Genomic DNA, 17679 nt, shown 5'->3' on the forward strand with positions numbered 1-17679 from the left:
AGGTAGTCAATACTTAAAAAAATTCAACTGATATAGAATTTCAATCAAATTAGCTGATATTGAAAAATTCAGTTATTTTTGAAAGATGTCAACCAAACTAATGAATGGCTTTGAGCCTGGTATTATTATCAAATTTTAGAGCACATAAAATTTTGTTTTTTCTTACATAATTAAAGTAAATTTTAATGACATTCAAGGATTAGCAAAGGGGTCAATTGCGGGGCTCCTAAAACGCCTATAAGGGTAATTAAGTTTTCCGTGTATTTTATACAAAAATTCGGTACTTTTTGGACAATAATTACGTTTTTTGGACTTTACAGCAAGTTTCTGAATTTTACAGTAAATTTGAAAGAAGAAGACAAATCTTTAACGCAGCTAGGTGGGGTCTATCAGATCCCATGTACTTGCGGAAGCTCATATGTGGGACATACTAACCATAATTTGGAAATGAGATTACTACAGCATAAAACTTCTATTTCATCGGCTTTAAAGCAAAATCATAAGCCTGAAGATTTCACTTCAGCGCTTTTCAAACATATTTTCAATTTTCCAGATCATTTTATTTTTTTTTGATAATGTCTCTTTGATTTGTAGGGACCAGGGTTTAAAACAAAATTTTCGCAAAACTGTTGAAATTAAGAAACAATTTTTCAGGAAAATAGCTTTAAATCATGACACGGGTCAATTTGGTTTGAACCCTATCTGTGACCATTTAAATACCCTAAATTGATTCGGCTATAATTCGCTCTTTAATATAATATGAGCTGAAGCTCGCTCTTTACTATAATTCTCGATTTTTCTTACGTTTAGCTTGCTCAGAAGAAACCATATTAATGTCTATGCTATAAATTTTAACACTCCCCTTGTACCTATAATAATGAAGACTTCATAACCGATGTCATCAGAGATAACATCATAATATAGCGTTTTTCTTTTTACGTCATATACGGTTCTAACAAAACTTTGACGACATTTGTTATCTAGTGTACTAAAATAAAGTTCTTTGTAGAAATATTGATTTTATTTCGATCTTTGATTGTTAGTTACTACAGTATTATAGAAAATAGCAGTTTTCCGTAAAAAATTAATTTTATTTAAAAAATTATTTTTTTTAATTACAATTTTTTTTACCACGTCAATTTGCTTTAAAAAGAGCCATTAAACAACTCTCTACGATGTTCCAGTGCCAAGCAATCTGAGGAGGAAAAGAAGAAAAAAAGATGCCGTATATTCAGAATATTGTGGCAACAGCCACTTTTCTGGATTTTCAAGCCATTATATTTCCCTTGTTGTTCAAGCCAAGGGACGGTAAGTTTTGTATATGGGGATTTCAGACAATGCAGTTCTAATAGTGTACTTCTTGCTTTGATCTGACTCTATTTTTAAGGAGTTGGGGGATATTATACTTCTTAATGTTGGACGTGATCGTCTCTTACTAGGTTGCTAGCTACCATTACAACCCGGATCTATATTTATAATGAACAATATCGTTCATTACAACATTTTTGAACAATATTGTCTTATGTATTTTTCATCGTCTTTTACTTGATAAGAATCTTATAAAAAATGCTTGTGTTATCTAACTTGTAGTTACTATATGCCTTGGTTTTTTCTTTACTAAGCTTCAGCTATATCCGGTGAAAGTTATATAGTCCCCATTTATAAGGAATTATTTCCATCAATCATATATTTCTTATATTATCTTGTCGAAAAATAAGCCTGTATAAATATTGCCTTCACATATTGCGTCATATACGGTTACAACCTAAAATTATGACGTCATTTATCAAGTTTTTTATATGAAAATGCAGTTTTTTTTTGTACAAATTGATTCTATTTCAAAAACTACTGCTTTTGTTAAATACAAAAGGCAGTAGATGTAGCAATTTCATTTAAAATGAGCCATTAAAAGCTTTAAATGATTTTCTAGTGTCCAGCTACCTGAGGAGAAAAAACATATAAAAAAAAGAAAAAAAAAATGCCTTCGACGCAGAATGTCGTAGTTCAAGCCAATTTTCTTGTTTTAAGCCAAAATATTTTCTTTGTTGTTCATGCCAAGAGACTGTAAGTTTCCTATATAGGAGTTTCGGACAAGGTAGTTTCAATAATGTACTTTGCGTTTTGATTGAACAATATTTTTCGGAGTTATGGGCTATTGTATTTCTTAGTATGGGACGTGATCATCTCTTACTGGGTTTCTAGCAACTGCAGCAACCCGGATAAAATTACTTTAGACCATTAAAAAGGACACTAGCCCTCTCAATTTCCAATGTAATGGGGCGCTTTTTGAAGTTTCTACGACAACCCCTTCTATACAAAGTGTTCCGGTCTAAAAAAAATTATATAATTAATCCATTGTGCCAACATTATTCTTACCTAGACATTTTGATCTGAGACTCTTGTTAGGAGTTATGGGTTATTTTATTTCTTAGTATGGGATGTGATCGTGTCTTACTAAGTTGCTAGCAACCACCGCAACCCAAATTTTCTTGTAATTCATCATGTACAAGTTTGGTAACATTTTAAAATCAAAGCAGCTTGGCATAGAGGAAGCGCGATGGGCTCATAGCCTAGAGGTCGGTGGATACAAACCACCTACTGCCAACTTTTATATTTTCTTTATCGTAATAAAGTACATGCAGAAAAGTTGGAAATGATGAAGCAAAGTAATAGAGAAAACAAAATTAGACTTGAAGAATAAATGAAAAAGAAATGAAATATTCAAGACATTAAATTGCGTAGTACTTGTTAAATACAGATGAAACTAACACAATGCAAATTTATAATGAACTATATAGATCCTTTTTGTGATTTATAATGAACAGCCGGTTCTCACTATACAGTTCCAGGAGAAATTCTACAAGGGGGGAGGAGGATTTCCTGGCATCATTTGGAAACCACCTCACGTTTAATAAAAAAATTCAACTGGAAGTAAAGAGTAACATTAATACTTAAAAACGAACACAAATTATTCTTTATATAAGTCCCCCCCGCAGAAAAAAAATATACCTTGGAAGTGTCGATCTTACATTAAATTCAAATTAAAAACGGCTAAAGATTATTTTTTAAAAAACAAAGCTTTTCTGAGGGAAGTAACGAGTGAAGTTCAAACTTAAAACTAACACAAATTATTGCCTCACAGTCTTTCAAACAGCTCGTGGTAACGAACTGTAAGTAAGAGGTGACCCGGCTCAATAGTAACTGAAACTAAAAACACGAAATTTTGATAACAATAGATACATCAAAAGAATTGGATTCTTATGCTGATTTTCAATATATAAGTTTCATCAAGTTTAGTCTTACCCATCAAAAGGTAGGAGCCTGAGAGTATGTGCCTTATTTTCAAAAAAAGGAAAAACACCCCCTAAAATTCATTGGATCTTAATGAAAATCACACAATCAGATTCAGCCTATCAGAGAACCATACTCTAGAGGTTCTAGCTCCTATTGGGAAAAATGTGGAATTTTGTATTTCTTGCCAGAAGAAAGATCACGGATACGTGTTTATTTGTTTTTTCCCCAGGGGTGATTGCATCAACTCAGTGTTCTTAGAATGTTGCAAAAGGGCTCATTCGAACGGAAATTAAAAGTTCTAGTGCCTTTTTAATTAAAAAACACAATTTAATTATCTTTTACTAGATAAGCATCTTATAAAAAATGCTTGTCTTATCTTAACTTGTAGTTAATATGTGCCATGGTTTTTTCTTTACTAAGTTTCAGCTATATCCTATGAAAGTTACATAGTCCCCATTTATAATGAATTATTTCGATCAATTTAATATTTTTCATATTATCTTGTCGAAAAACAAGCATGTATAAATATTGCCTTCACACATTACGTCATATATGGTTATAACTTACGATTATGACGTCATTTATCAAGTTTGTCTATGAAAATACAGTTTTTTGTAAAAATTGATTCTATTCTGGAAACTATTGTTTTTGTAAATTTGAAAAGGCACTAGATGTAGCAATTTCCTTTAAAATGAGCCATTAAAAATCTTTCAATAATTTTCCAGTGCCAAGCTAGCTGAGGAGAAAAAACATACAGAAAAAAGAAAAAAAATGCCTTCGATGCAGAACGTCGTAGTTCAAGCCCATTTTCTTGTTTTTCAAGCCAAAATATTTTCTTTGTTGTTCAAGCCAATAGACTGTAGGTTTCCTATATAGGAGTTTCGGACAAGGTAGTTCCAATAGTAGTGACACTATTTTTAGGAGTTATTGGTTATTGTATTTCTTAGTATGGGCCCTGATCGTCTCTTACTAGGTTGCTAGCAACTGCTGCAACCCGGATAAGATCACTTTCGACATTAAAAAGGGCACTTGTCCTCTCAATTTTCAATTGCATGAGCCCTTTTTGAAGTTTCTTCGACAACTCCTTCTATACAAAGTGTTCTGGTCTAAAAAAATAATAAATATATAAATAATACATTATGCCAACATCATTCTTACTTAGATTACTTACGAAAGTTAATGTTAGTTAATTATCATGGCTTTAGAAGTAAGTGCTGTCTAGTGAAAAACAAACCCAAATTTAATAAGTAGAACGTTTGCAAGAAAACGAAAAATGACAAATATTTCCAATGTAATATTACTTTGAAGATAGTAACTTTCTCTCAGATGCATCTGAAACTTAATTTGTAAATACGGGAAAAATTTTTCGAATTAAAAAACTGACACCTTTAAAAAATGAGGTACAGTAAAATAAAAGATTGCCAATAACTAATTTTTTTTTTAAATTTATTATCAGAAAATCTCACATTATAATGTCTATTTTAATGACTTCATTCCGAGAATCAAAACAAATTAAAAACGAAAGTGAAGAAAAAAGACATTTGCGTTTAGAAGATTTGCGACAACAAGTATCAAATGAAATGATAAAACAAAAAATTAAAGAACTGCTGCATAAACATTACAGCCTTAATAGTATAAAACTCACTGATGCTTAGAATAATTCTTCCGTGTTTTTATGAGCCCTGGGGAAAAAAGGCAAAAAAAACAACCAAATAAACACGCATCCGGATCTTTCTTCTGGCAAAACATACAAAATTCCGAATTTTTGCAGATAGGAGCTTGAAACCTCTACAGTAAGGTCCTCTGATATGCTGAATCTGATGGTTTGGTTTTCATTAATATTCTATGACTTTTAAGGGTTGTTTACCCTTTTTTGAAGATAAGGCAAATTTTCTCAGGCTCGTAGTTTTTGATGGGTGAGAGTAAACTTTTTGAAACTTGTATATATAAAATCAGCATAAACATCAAACTCTTTCGATGTATCTATTGATATTAAATTCCATTTTTTAGAGTTTCGGTTACTATTGATATGGATCACTTACTATACAGTTCGTTATCACGAACTGTTTGAAATATAGCATTTCTGAACTCATCTTAATAACTTTTTAAAATTGTTTCATTTCCGAAAAAGGCATTGTACCTATAAGAAAAGGAAGTCGGTAGTACTTTTTTTCTAACAATGATCTCTACTAAGCTTCAAACTTTCTTTTTCCTTTTAAGGTTTTTGAACTGTTATAATCCCTTGCTAAAATATATGAAAATAATTTTGCAATTACCAGGTTATTGCTTTTTACGCAATTTAATGTCTTTTCATACTGAAGTCTGTTCAAAGATATTTGATATTTACTTCAAGTCTGATTTCTAACAACGATTTCTACTAAGCTTCAAACTATTGATTTTCTTTTTTAAAGTTATTGAATTATTGTAATCCCTTGTCAAAATGTATGCAAATATTTTTCCAATTACCTAAAGAAAAGAAATCTGTGTGAGTGACGTCATTTTTATTAATACATCGGTGTTGCAATGACGCTGTCTCACTTATGTGGAAAAATTGAAGATTTTCATGTATGGAGAACTCTACATCGAATTGCTTAAAGAGTAAAAAACTGGTAATTGCAAAAATTTTGCATACATTTTGAAAAGGTATTACAACAATTCAAAAATCTTAAAAAAGAAAACAAAATGTTTGAAGCGTAGTAGAAATCGTTGTTAGAAAAACACCATTACCGAATTTATTTCCTTATATGTATAAACAATGTCTTTTTAAGACATGAAAAAAAGTTGAAAAATTTTCCAAGTTGAGTTCAGAATATAGTTATATGTAAACTACAAAAATATTTACAGTGCCTGAGCAATAATTCTAAATTTTTAATTCAAACTAGAAAAATACCTGAACATTTAAAAATTAGTTTTTTTTGTTAGATAAAATCAAATCGCTACGTGATTGAGCTTACAGGTTTGAACGCAGCCAGTTACATAATATCAGTAGGGCTGTGTCCTAAAGTGCGTAGCTCTATACCGTTGTGCTATATTTCGATAGCAAAAAACAGAAAATCTTAAAATCAATTTTGTTTTCGTTTAGTTCTCAGTTCAGAATCGCTACATTTATTAATATAAACTGCAAAAATATTTTTGGTTTCTGAGCAATAATTTTAATTTTTTAATTCAAAGTTGAAAAATAGCAGAAAATTTTAAAATTAGTTTTGTTTTTTGTTAGGCTCTAACTACTCGACACGTGATGTTGTTAGTATAACTCTAAACTTTGAAATTGTTAATAAATATCTAAAAATGAATGTTGGACTTACCGTTGTTGATAACTGTAAAATAATATTTGATCAAATTAAAACCGAAGAGAAATTCAGGTATGTAATTTACTACATAAAAAATGAAACCACTGTTGAAGTAGAAAAAACTGGCGAAAGGAATGCCTCATACGATTATTTTCTGAAATACATGATGGTTGAAAATGGTGCCGAAAAGGAATGTCGATATGGTGTATTTGATTTTCAACACACCCATCACTGGCAAGGTACATCAGAAACTGTTTTGGAGATGTTGATTCTAATTGCCTGGTGCCCGAATGAGGCTAGGGCTATGAAGAAAATGCTATATGCTTTAACCGTGGATGTTTTGAAAAGACCTCTAGACCATCATCTCCAATACATACAGGCAACAGATTACAGAGAGGCCTCTTACGAAACTGTTGAGGCTAAAATTAATTCAATGGTCCGTTCTTAAAGCAGCCCACAGATATTGGTGTTCTTATGCATGTAAGCTTGGCGATCCATCACTGGGCCAGGAACGTGAGAAACTGTACTGGAGAAGTTGATTGACTAGGTTGATGTGGAAAGGATTCTAGGGTTAAGAAGAAAATACCACATGCCTCAATCTTTGATGCTTTGAAAAGATTTTCAACAGTAATTTCCAATACATACAGACATCCGGGTTACAGTGGTAGCTGGAAATCTAGTAATAGATGGTCACGTCCAATTCTAAAAATACAATAGCTCCTAACTCCTGAGAATAGTATCAGATCCAACAATTGAACCGAATTTCTAGTAACTATAATTAAAAACAGGAAAAAGCCTATGACTTTTTTTTCTTTGGAATAGTAAGAGATGATCCTAAAAGAATCAGGCAGCTAACTATGTCGATAATTTTTTCTTTAACATAAACTTCATTAATCAGATATTTTAATATATCCTACATGGTATAACGGTTGGGATAGTTGGTTCTCACTCAGTTGCCTCGAGTTCGATTCTCGGTATAGGAAATTTTTACTTATGATGATTTCTTAAGGAATATAATCAAAATAATTATGTATATAATGATTCATTTTATTACTTCAGTTACTATAGGCCACAGTTCGTTCTTTAATGTAATCCCAAAAATACACAGTTAGCATTACCCATTGGCAAATCAACTGCCAATATTTTTGATAGTCTTAAATGAATGTAGGTTAAAAGAAGAGACGAAACCATACAAATTTCATCAATAATAAAAACTCTTGTCTCCTTAAGTGTCTTTCTCAAAGTGAGAAGTTTTTCAGTGGAGAGAGGCGTGTATTTTGTGGTGTTTTCCTGATCAATAGCTAAACTTAAACAACTATGTATTGTTAAACCATTTATGCTATGTGCAGCAATACCAGTAGGTGCCATAACTACAACGGGACAATCTTCATTCTTGAACTTGTTGCAAAGTAGTCTTCTCACGACACTGATAATCCTAGATTTTCCTGTACCCCCACATCCAGATTCAATCAACTTCAAAGATGTTGCACCATTGCGCTTGGTAACTGAGTCTAAAATTTTGTCAACAACTCTCTTTTGATCAATATTGAGCGACTCATAATCTTTTTTCAACCTGTCTTCGGTGTCACCATTTAAAATCTGTTTGTTTGCTTCTAACAAATCCTCCATAGCATCTGCTGCTCTGTCAATGACTCCTCCCTGAATTGCATTTTCTGGGTCATCTTCAATGTTTTCATCAATATTTTCTGCCTTCAGAATTTCTTTTGCACGTTCTCGGACCCTTTCTTCAAATTCTATATCGCTTTTCCTCTTAACAACAAATTTTTCGTGGTAAGCTTCCATGTCGGGATAGTTTACACTTTCAACACAGTAGGTGTTGTAGTTGCTTTTTCCAGTTACTACTAGTTCATTTTCATTTCTCCAAGGTTTAAACAAATTTAAAGGATCTACATAATAAGCATTTTTCTTCTCGTCAGTTTCAAATGGGTTTACCTTTCTGTGCTGTATGATATACGGTTTAAAAATACTTTTTCTGAGGTAGAAGGACCCGTCAGTTAACATCATATTATGATCAGTACCATTACGCTCCCGTTCATACCAAGACAATAACTGAAAAAGACTGATATTTTCCATATATTCCGGTCTTTTAGGGTAGATATCAATAACCCAGTGGGCAATGTACAAATCACTACTCTGTGGATCGTTTTTAGCAAGCTTTTCAAGCTCCTCATACCTTCTCAGTGTCCTCTTCACCTCGCTCTTTTTCGCAAGGTCAATATATCTGAATTGCCTAGAAATACTATACAATTTAGTACCAAGAAGCCTATCAGCAGCTTCAACTGCTCCAACTTGACGGGTTTTTATGGACTTCAACAAGTAGGACATAGTTCGTTGACCAAGACTTTTTCATGCATTATTTACTTTCTCCCACATTGCTTCTATTTCAACACTCTCTGCTTTAGTCATATAATCAGTAATGTAATACGGTAATTTAGAGCCCAAATGGCCAATATATTGAACATCAATGTTTGCTTGATTAGCAATAAGTAACGCAGGAGAATAGTCATTTATATAACGCTCGTCATCTCTTCGAAGCAGATGATATATTCTTTTTCTTGGCTTTTTACGGTTTGTACCATGAGCCAAGCAGTCAAGGATGTCATATAATTCTGTTCGTTCCTTTGTAGGACGAGGAAAGCCAAACTTACAATACGTAACCCATCTTCTTCTTTTTCTCTTATATTTTCTTTGACAGTATTTATTACAGCGGTGCACTTGATGGTCTTTGACCAGTTTGTGAAGAGTTGGACTAGTCAATCTATTTGGTATTTCACAAGTTATAATACTATTGATATACTGAATCACTTCAGACGCTGTTGATTTCCCAATAATAGGAGCATCTTCAATCCACAACACACAGTGTACATGAGACGCACCTCGTTTCTGATACTCGATACCCCAGAAATGATCCTTAATTTTACCAAACAAAGTATTTGTCTTTGAACAAATTAGCTCATTAAATATAGGTGTCCATTTTTTGTCAAAGTGCATGGAAACTGCAATTGGATCTAGACACGTCAACTCTGCTGGGGTAGTTTTTTATACACCAGGTAAGTTCTTATGAACAGTCCGTAAATAGTTAATAAATTCAGGAGAGTACCACTCAGCGAATAAAACTGTCGGAAACAAAGTCAGTGGACCCAATTGCTCAATCATTGAGTTTACTATATAGGAAAGAGATTGAAAATACTGCTGAGATCCTCTGATTTTTGATTGAACGGAAAACAAAGTCGCTTCCATCCCTCCATCAAGGGAATGAAGCCTGTCTATAAATTGACGAGCAGTTTGATTTGGTTTCCCAGTCTGCAACATATGACCGACGCTATTATACATGTAAGAGAATTCATGCAATTGGAAGCTGTGAAAAAGAAAGTGTTTTTCAAGACAAAACTTAGTATGTCTGCTAAGAAGCCTTGATTTAAAATATTCTGCATTCCTAATCCGAAATGGTCTTGCCTTGTCACGCAAGCCATATTTGCCTTTCGGGAAAAGATTTGGAAACACTTTTAGATCAAGTTCTTCCTGAAATAAGTCTTCGCTCTCACCTTTTAGTTTCTTGATTTCAAATTGGTCAGTACCAAGATCTTTCATCTGCTTAAAATCTTCAATGAAGTCTTTTAGAACCGCTGAATTGAGAGGCTGGACAGAAAAATGTTCAACCAATGTAGATTTTCCGCTTTCTGTCAGTTTCTGAAGGATTGCAGCTTCCGGTATTTCAGGTAAATTATCAACACCAACCACTTTTTCAGCAAGACGTGCTTCAAGTATTTTATTTAAATCTTCTAGGGTGTATGCATGTATTGTTTTATAGAGACTGTTGTTCTCTCTTAACCACAACAGTTCTTCATGGACTTTTCTCAGATCTATTAGTGCAGTCCAAACATTCTTGTTGTAAGTAGGCTGAACATTGACAATGACTACAAAACTATCAATGTTAAGAAGTTTTTCAGGCTGAATATCTGCATTTGCTTGCACATCAACAGGTAGATATACTATTCTCCCCTTAAGAGCGTCAACAAGTTCTGTTCTAGGTCTCTTTAATGCAGTTACTTGCCCTAATCTGACGATCGTAAGACAAGGCATTACAAATCGAATCATTGCCATTTCAAAATTATTTAAACACTTTATACATTCCGGTGTACAGTCTATATGAAGGTTATTTAATACTAATCGGACATTCTCCTGACTTTTCAACATTTTCCCAGCACAGTAATCACAAACAAAGAATTAATCTATGACATCCTCTTTCCAACCTGTTCATTGAATTAGTTGTTCTCTGTCATCTTTGGGTATGTCCTGTTGTAGGTGTTCTAAAATCGTGGCCATCATTACATCAAAACCTTTCTTATTTGAAAGGGATCTTAGACTCATCAATTGGTATTTTGTCTTTATCTGCTCACAACTGTCCCAATGCATTGTGGGGTATACATCCCTGATGTTAGCTACCTTATCAAGGCTCTCACCAAATAATTTCATTATTGTATTTTCATCCACAGAAACTCTGATATTGCTATCACCGTAAATGAAGTCTTGACTATTATTACGACAGAGTCTACTTGACACTTCTTCTATGTAATGACTTAGTTCCTAGTACGAGCCCTTGACTTTTAGTAGATTAATATGTTGTATAATCTTACATTTTGATACTGCCTTATATACGCTATTAATGAAACAGTTCAAGACAGGAAAATGTGGAGCTAGTGCCCTTAGAGAACGCAAATTGCTCTGACATCCCTCATTTGGGCTACAGTATAACGAATGCCCATGCTTTTTTGTGTCCCTGTAATTGATTTCACAATAATCCAAGCCGCCAAGGTAGAAATTAACCACTTTGTCAGTTGAAAATTTTAATACTATATTATTTTCAAGGATATCAAAAAGAATTTGACATAATTCAATATCCGTCGGATAGAGCTTGCAGATATCAGGGTGACATTGCCAAGTAACCTGCTGCCCAATTTTTGGTTTTGAATGTTTACTCAGATTGTTATAGGTGACTTCAGCCATCATAATTTCCTTTTCAGATCTAGTTTTAGAGCATTTTTCAATAGTTGTCTCGTACTTTTCAGGACAGTTTGTTCTACTACACAGAGAATTTTTTGCCAAATATTCAGTAGAACTAAAAGAACTGTTTAAAACACAGTTAGAAATGCTTTTTTCTTGAGTCGGTGTTCCAGGACTTTGGTCTAAATCAGTAGTCTTACAAACACATTTACTAATAACCCTAACAGGCTCGTTTTCGCCATAATTGAAAAACATTGCTTTTCCTTCGCTGTTGATAGGTATGCTTGTATATAAATTTTTATTGCTGCTACATAAACTGCAATTGCTCCTTCCAAAATAAATATACGAATTTTCTAAGAAGTACGCCTCCGTATATTCACTGTGTGGTCGAACATTTTCCATTGCATCTATAAACTGTTCCGCAGTTGCCAATCCATACCTTGGAAGCTTTTCGTTAAACTGACAACATTTCTTTTGGATATTACTATGAAGCTTTGCCAAAGAATTTCTAGCTGACTTTTCAACAGCATCCGCTCTTTCAAAGAGAATTGTAATCTGTAATTTTGAATACTTTTCGTGATCCCGATAAAACATGCGTAAAATGTTTCTCAATTTACAAAGATCAGCCTGCATTTTTGCCATCTTCTTGTATTTCTGAATGTAATTTTTCCCTTTGTCCTTATGCGTTCTTCGGTACAACCTCGCAGAGAATTTAATTTTTTCATTATAGCTTTTGTCACCCCAGTATCTACCCATTATTCTGGTAGCAACTTTTTTCTTATGTTTGTTTCGGTAATCTTCATCATTATCATTCCGTTCCTTGCTCTTTTGTCTAGCCTGCTCAATTGTTGCTTCTCTATAAAGTTTATCATTTTGATAACGCTCCTTGATCTTTTGTTTGGCTGTCTCAATTTTTACTTCTCGATACACCTGGACGGTTGAATATCTTTGTTTTTGTTTTTTCTTATATTTGATGCGGTAATCTTCATCATTGTGATAACTCTCCTTGAACTTTTGTTTGGCTGTCTCAATTATTACTTCTCGATACGCCTGGTTGATTGAATACCTTTGTTTTGCTCTCTCAATTATTACTTCTCGATACACCTGGTCGGTTGAATAGCTTTGCTTTTTTCTTTTCAAGATACTATCTCTGTTGTTTGTGTAGTACTGTTTTTTCAACTTGCGTGCAGCTTGCTTGATTGAAACCATTATGTAATTATGAATGAGAATATTTTCAGTTCTGACGCTTCTTATATAGTAATTATGACGTCACGGCGTAATGATTTTATTGACGTCATAGCGCAATGATATTATTTCATGATGTCTTCAGAAACAACAATATAATTTCGTGTTTTTCTATTCACGTCATAGCTCTAATATAAAACTATGATGACATTCATTATTTATCTAGTAGGGTTTCAGACGAGGTAGTTCTAATGATGTACTTTTGTTTTGATCTGACTCTATTTTTAGGAGTTTTCTTATATTTCTTAGCATTGGACTGATCGTCTCTTACTAGGTTGCTAGCTACTGCTGCAACCCAAATTCACATATATATTTATTTATGAGAGGCAGCCTGGCCGAGTGGTCCAAGGCCCTGGTATTACCCACCAGTCTCTTCGGAGGCGTGGGTTCAAATCTTACCGCTGGTATACAATTATGTTTGAAAGACTGCAGTGTGAAAAGACATCGAAAATGCAGTTTTTGGTGGAAAAATTTATTCTCTTTTAGAAATAATTTATTTTAGTTACAAAAGGTTTTTAACCCAATTAATTTCCTTTAAAATGAGCTTTTGAACCACCCTTTACGATGTTCCAGTGCCCAGCTATCTCTGGATACAAAAAAAAGAGAAAAAAAGAAAAAAATATTCAGTTTAGGCAGACTATTGTAATAGCTGCCACTTTTGTTGAATTTCGAGCCAATATATTTCCCTTGCTGTTCAAGCCAATGGACAGAAAGTTTCCTATACAGGGGTTTCGGACAAGGCGGTTCTAATGGTGTACTTTTTGTTTTGATCTGACTCCTTTTTTAGGAACTATGGGTTTTTATATTTCTTAACATTGGACGTGATCGTCTCTTACTAGGTTGCTAGCTACCGCTGCAACCCGGATCAGTTGAAAATTTTAAAGCTATATTATTTTCAAGGATATCAAAAAGAATTTGACATAATTCAATATCCGTCGGATAGAGCTTGCAGATATCAGGGTGACATTGCCAAGTAACCTGCTGCCCAATTTTTGGTTTTGAATGTTTACTCAGATTGTTATAGGTGACTTCAGCCATCATAATTTCCTTGTCAGATCTAGTTTTAGAGCATTTTTCAATAGTTGTCTCGTACTTTTCAGGACAGTTTGTTCTACTACACAGAGAATTTTTTGCCAAATATTCAGTAGAACTAAAAGAACTGTTTAAAACACAGTTAGAAATGCTTTTTTCTTGAGTCGGTGTTCCAGGAATTTGTTCTAAATCATTAGTCTTACAAACACATTTACTAATAACCCTAACAGGCTCGTTTTCGCCATAATTGAAAAACATTGCTTGTCCTTCGCTGTTGATAGGTATGCTTGTATATATATTTTTATTGCTGCTACATAAACTGCAATTGCTCCTTCCAAAATTAATATACGAATTTTCTAAGAAGTACGCCTCCGTATATTCACTGTGTTGTCGAACATTTTCCATTGCATCTATAAACTGTTTCGCAGTTGCCAATCCATACCTTGGAAGCTTTTCATTAAATTGACAACATTTCTTTTGGATATTACAATGAAGCTTTCCCAAAGAATTTCTAGCCGACTTTTCAACAGCATCCGCTCTTTCAAAGAGAATTTTAATCTGTAATTTTGAATACTTTTCGTGATCCTGGTAAAACATGCGTAAAATGTTTCTCAATTTACGAAGATCAGCCTGCATTTTTGCCATCTTCTTGTATTTTTGAATGTAATTTTTCCGTTTGTCCTTATGCGATCTTCGGTACAGCCTCGCAGAGAATTTAATTTTTTCATTATTGCTTTTGTCACCCCAGTATCTACCCATTATTCTGGTAGCAACTTTTTTCTTATGTTTGTTTCGGTAATCTTCATCATTATCATACCGTTCCTTGCTCTTTTGTCTAGCCTGCTCAATTTTTGCTTCTCTATAAAGCTTATCATTATGATAACGCTACTTGATCTTTTGTCTAGCCTGCTCAATTTTTGCTTCTCTGTAATATTCATCATTATCATACCGTTCCTTGCTCTTTTGTCTAGCCTGCTCAATTGTTGCTTTTCTGTAATCTTCATCATTACCATACCGTTCCTTGATCTTTTGTTTGGCTGTCTCAATTCTATAATCTTCATCATTGTGATAACACATCTTGCTGTTTTGTTTTGCTCTCTCAATTATTACTTCTGAATACGCCTGGTCGGTTGAATACCTTTGCTTTTTTCTTTTCAAGTTACTATCTCTGTTGTTTGTGTAGTACTGTTTTTTCAACTTGCGTGCAGCTTGCTTGATTGAAACCATTATGTAATTATGAATGAGAACATTTACAGTTCTGACGCTTCTTATATACTAATTATGACGTCACGGCGTAATGATTTTATTTCATGATGACGTCATGGCACAATGATAAAATTTCATCACGTCTTCAGAAACCACAACATAATATCGTGTTTTTCTATTCAAGTCATAGCTCTAATATAAAGCTATGACGACATTCATTATTTATCTGGTAGGGTTTCAGACAAGGTAATTCTAATGATGTACTTTTGTTTTGATCTGACTCTATTTTTAGGAGTTTTGTTATATTTATTAGCATTGGATTGATCGTCTCTTACTAGGTTGCTAGCTACTGCTACTACCCAGATTCACATATATATTATTTATGAGAGGCAGCCTGGCCGAGTGGTCCAAGGCACTGGTTAGCCACCAGTCTCTTCGCAGGCGTGGGTTCAAATCTTACCGCTGGTATACGATTATGTTTGAAATACTGCAGTGTGAACAGACATCAAAAATGCAGTTTTTGGTGGAAAAATTCATTCACTTTTAGAAATAATTTATTTTAGTTACAAAAGGTTTTTAACACAATCAATTTCCTTTAAAATGCGCCATTGAACAACTCTCTACGATGTTCCAGTGCCAAGCTATCTCTGGATACAAAAGAAAAAAAGAAAAAAAGAAAAAAATATCCTGTTTAGGCAGAATGTTGTAGTAGCTGGCAATTTTCTTGATTTTCAAGCCAATATATTCCCCTTGCTGTTCAAGCCAAGGGACAGACAGTTTCCTATACAGGGGTTTCGGACAAGGCGATTCTAATGGTGTACTTTTTGTTTTGATCTGACTCCTCTGTTAGGAACTATGGGTTTTTATATATCTTAACATTGGACGTGATCGTCTCTTACTAGGTTGCTAGCTACCGCTGCAACCCGGAAATGCTTCACAAAAGCTGTCCACAAGCGGCATTGAATCTTGCATCAGATTCATGGTGACGATTATCCGTAGGCATATAGACACAGAATAGAGCTGAATCACTGATTCGGACACTGGCGAAGGAGTCAGACTGTTTGTAGAGGAAAGTCTTAAAACTTCTGCGCACCAGTATTGAAAAACCACCAAAGGGCCTACCTCTGCCAGAACGCTTAGCAGGATTACTGAGTACGATGAAGGTGTCGTTCATATTCAGAAGCTGTAGTCCTTCTGCTGTAAGAAACTGCTCTTGTAGACAGATCACGTCATATTCTAGCATTAGTTGCTCAACCAGAGGGGGTTTAGCGAGAACTCCACCCTTCGTGTTCCATAATACAACTTTAAGTTCATGAATAATCATTGTTTCAATACTTTCTGTGTTTCAGGGCATTTAAAACTGTGGAAGGGGTGGTTTAGCGAACAACATAGAGCACATTTAAGGGGGTTTTGGCAGGGATTGTCCTTAGAAATTGAGTGTTTCCCAGCGCAACGGTAGTACTTTGGCGTATTCTGACAATCCTTTGCTGCGTGGCTGAAGCACTGAAACTTGTAGCACTGGATTGGCATAAATTTGTCTTCACAGATTGGCAGGCTCTCATATCTAATCAAGGGGGGAGACTAGATTGCATTCTGTAGGTCTTCTCGCAAATCAACTTATTATAACTATTATAACTACAAAAGATTTGAGTTTGTTCTTTACTATAATATTTGTTTATACAAATACTTTTGCAATTACCACCCGCCAGGCTCCGGAACTCGGCACGCGGTCGGCCTCTTTATATGGATTCGCTCGATTTGGTTTGTTTCTTAAATTTTTTAAATATATTTTGCAAACTTAACTTCTGAGAGTATCCTTTATAGAGATTAATAAAAAAAAAAATTTCTCCACAAAATAAGTTTTTCAAAGAAAAGTAAAGAACTCCATTAAACAAAAAATGAGCAAAAAAAAAATCAAATAATCTACCAAGCGTGAAACTACCACAAATCAGCATCGATAAATAAATGAAACCCAAAACGAACAGAAATTACAATAAATAACCGAGTCAAACTCAAAATGAGCAGAAATTAACATAAGTTGGGCGCAAAGCCCTATGCCTTCCCAAGGCCAGAACAAAATTTGCATTTTACTGAAAAAAATATAAATGTTTTTACTTTTACAACTTTAATAAATCAAATAATATTAACATTTTGATTACTAAATATCAGTATATGCATATTAAACTGACATTACACATTCATTTGTTACTATAGGCCACAGTTCGTTCCTTAATGTAACTAAATAAAAAAACAAGTTTTTTAACTGAAAGTGAGGAGCGACATTAAAACTTAAAACGAACAGAAATTATTCCGTATATGAAAGGGGCCCTCCCCTCCTCAACGCCTCGCTCGTTACGCTAAAGTTTGTTATTTTTTAAAAAAATAAAGTTTTGAGACAGTCAAACTTTAGCTTAAAGAGCGTGGCGTCGAGGAGGGGACAGACCCTTTCATATACGGAATAATTACTGTTCGTTTGAAGTTTTAATGTCGCTCCTTACTTTCAGTTAAAAAAAAACTTGTTTTTTTTAATTTCTGATCGTTTTTTAGTTAATGCAGCTTTTATTTTGGCTCACCGTCATTGAATAAG

At 33.9% G+C, this 17679-nt stretch overlaps 1 pseudogene; it reads left to right on the top strand.

Moving 5' to 3' along the window:
• Positions 1 to 6582: 6582 nt before the first annotated feature.
• LOC148952262 (cofilin/actin-depolymerizing factor homolog pseudogene) lies at positions 6583 to 7032 on the top strand (annotated as a pseudogene).
• Positions 7033 to 17679: the final 10647 nt, after the last annotated feature.

Source organism: Artemia sp. Qi Xiang Cuo, chromosome 5 (genome assembly GCF_049724085.1).
Source record: "Artemia sp. Qi Xiang Cuo chromosome 5, ASM4972408v1, whole genome shotgun sequence".
NCBI lineage: Eukaryota > Metazoa > Arthropoda > Branchiopoda > Anostraca > Artemiidae > Artemia > Artemia sp. Qi Xiang Cuo.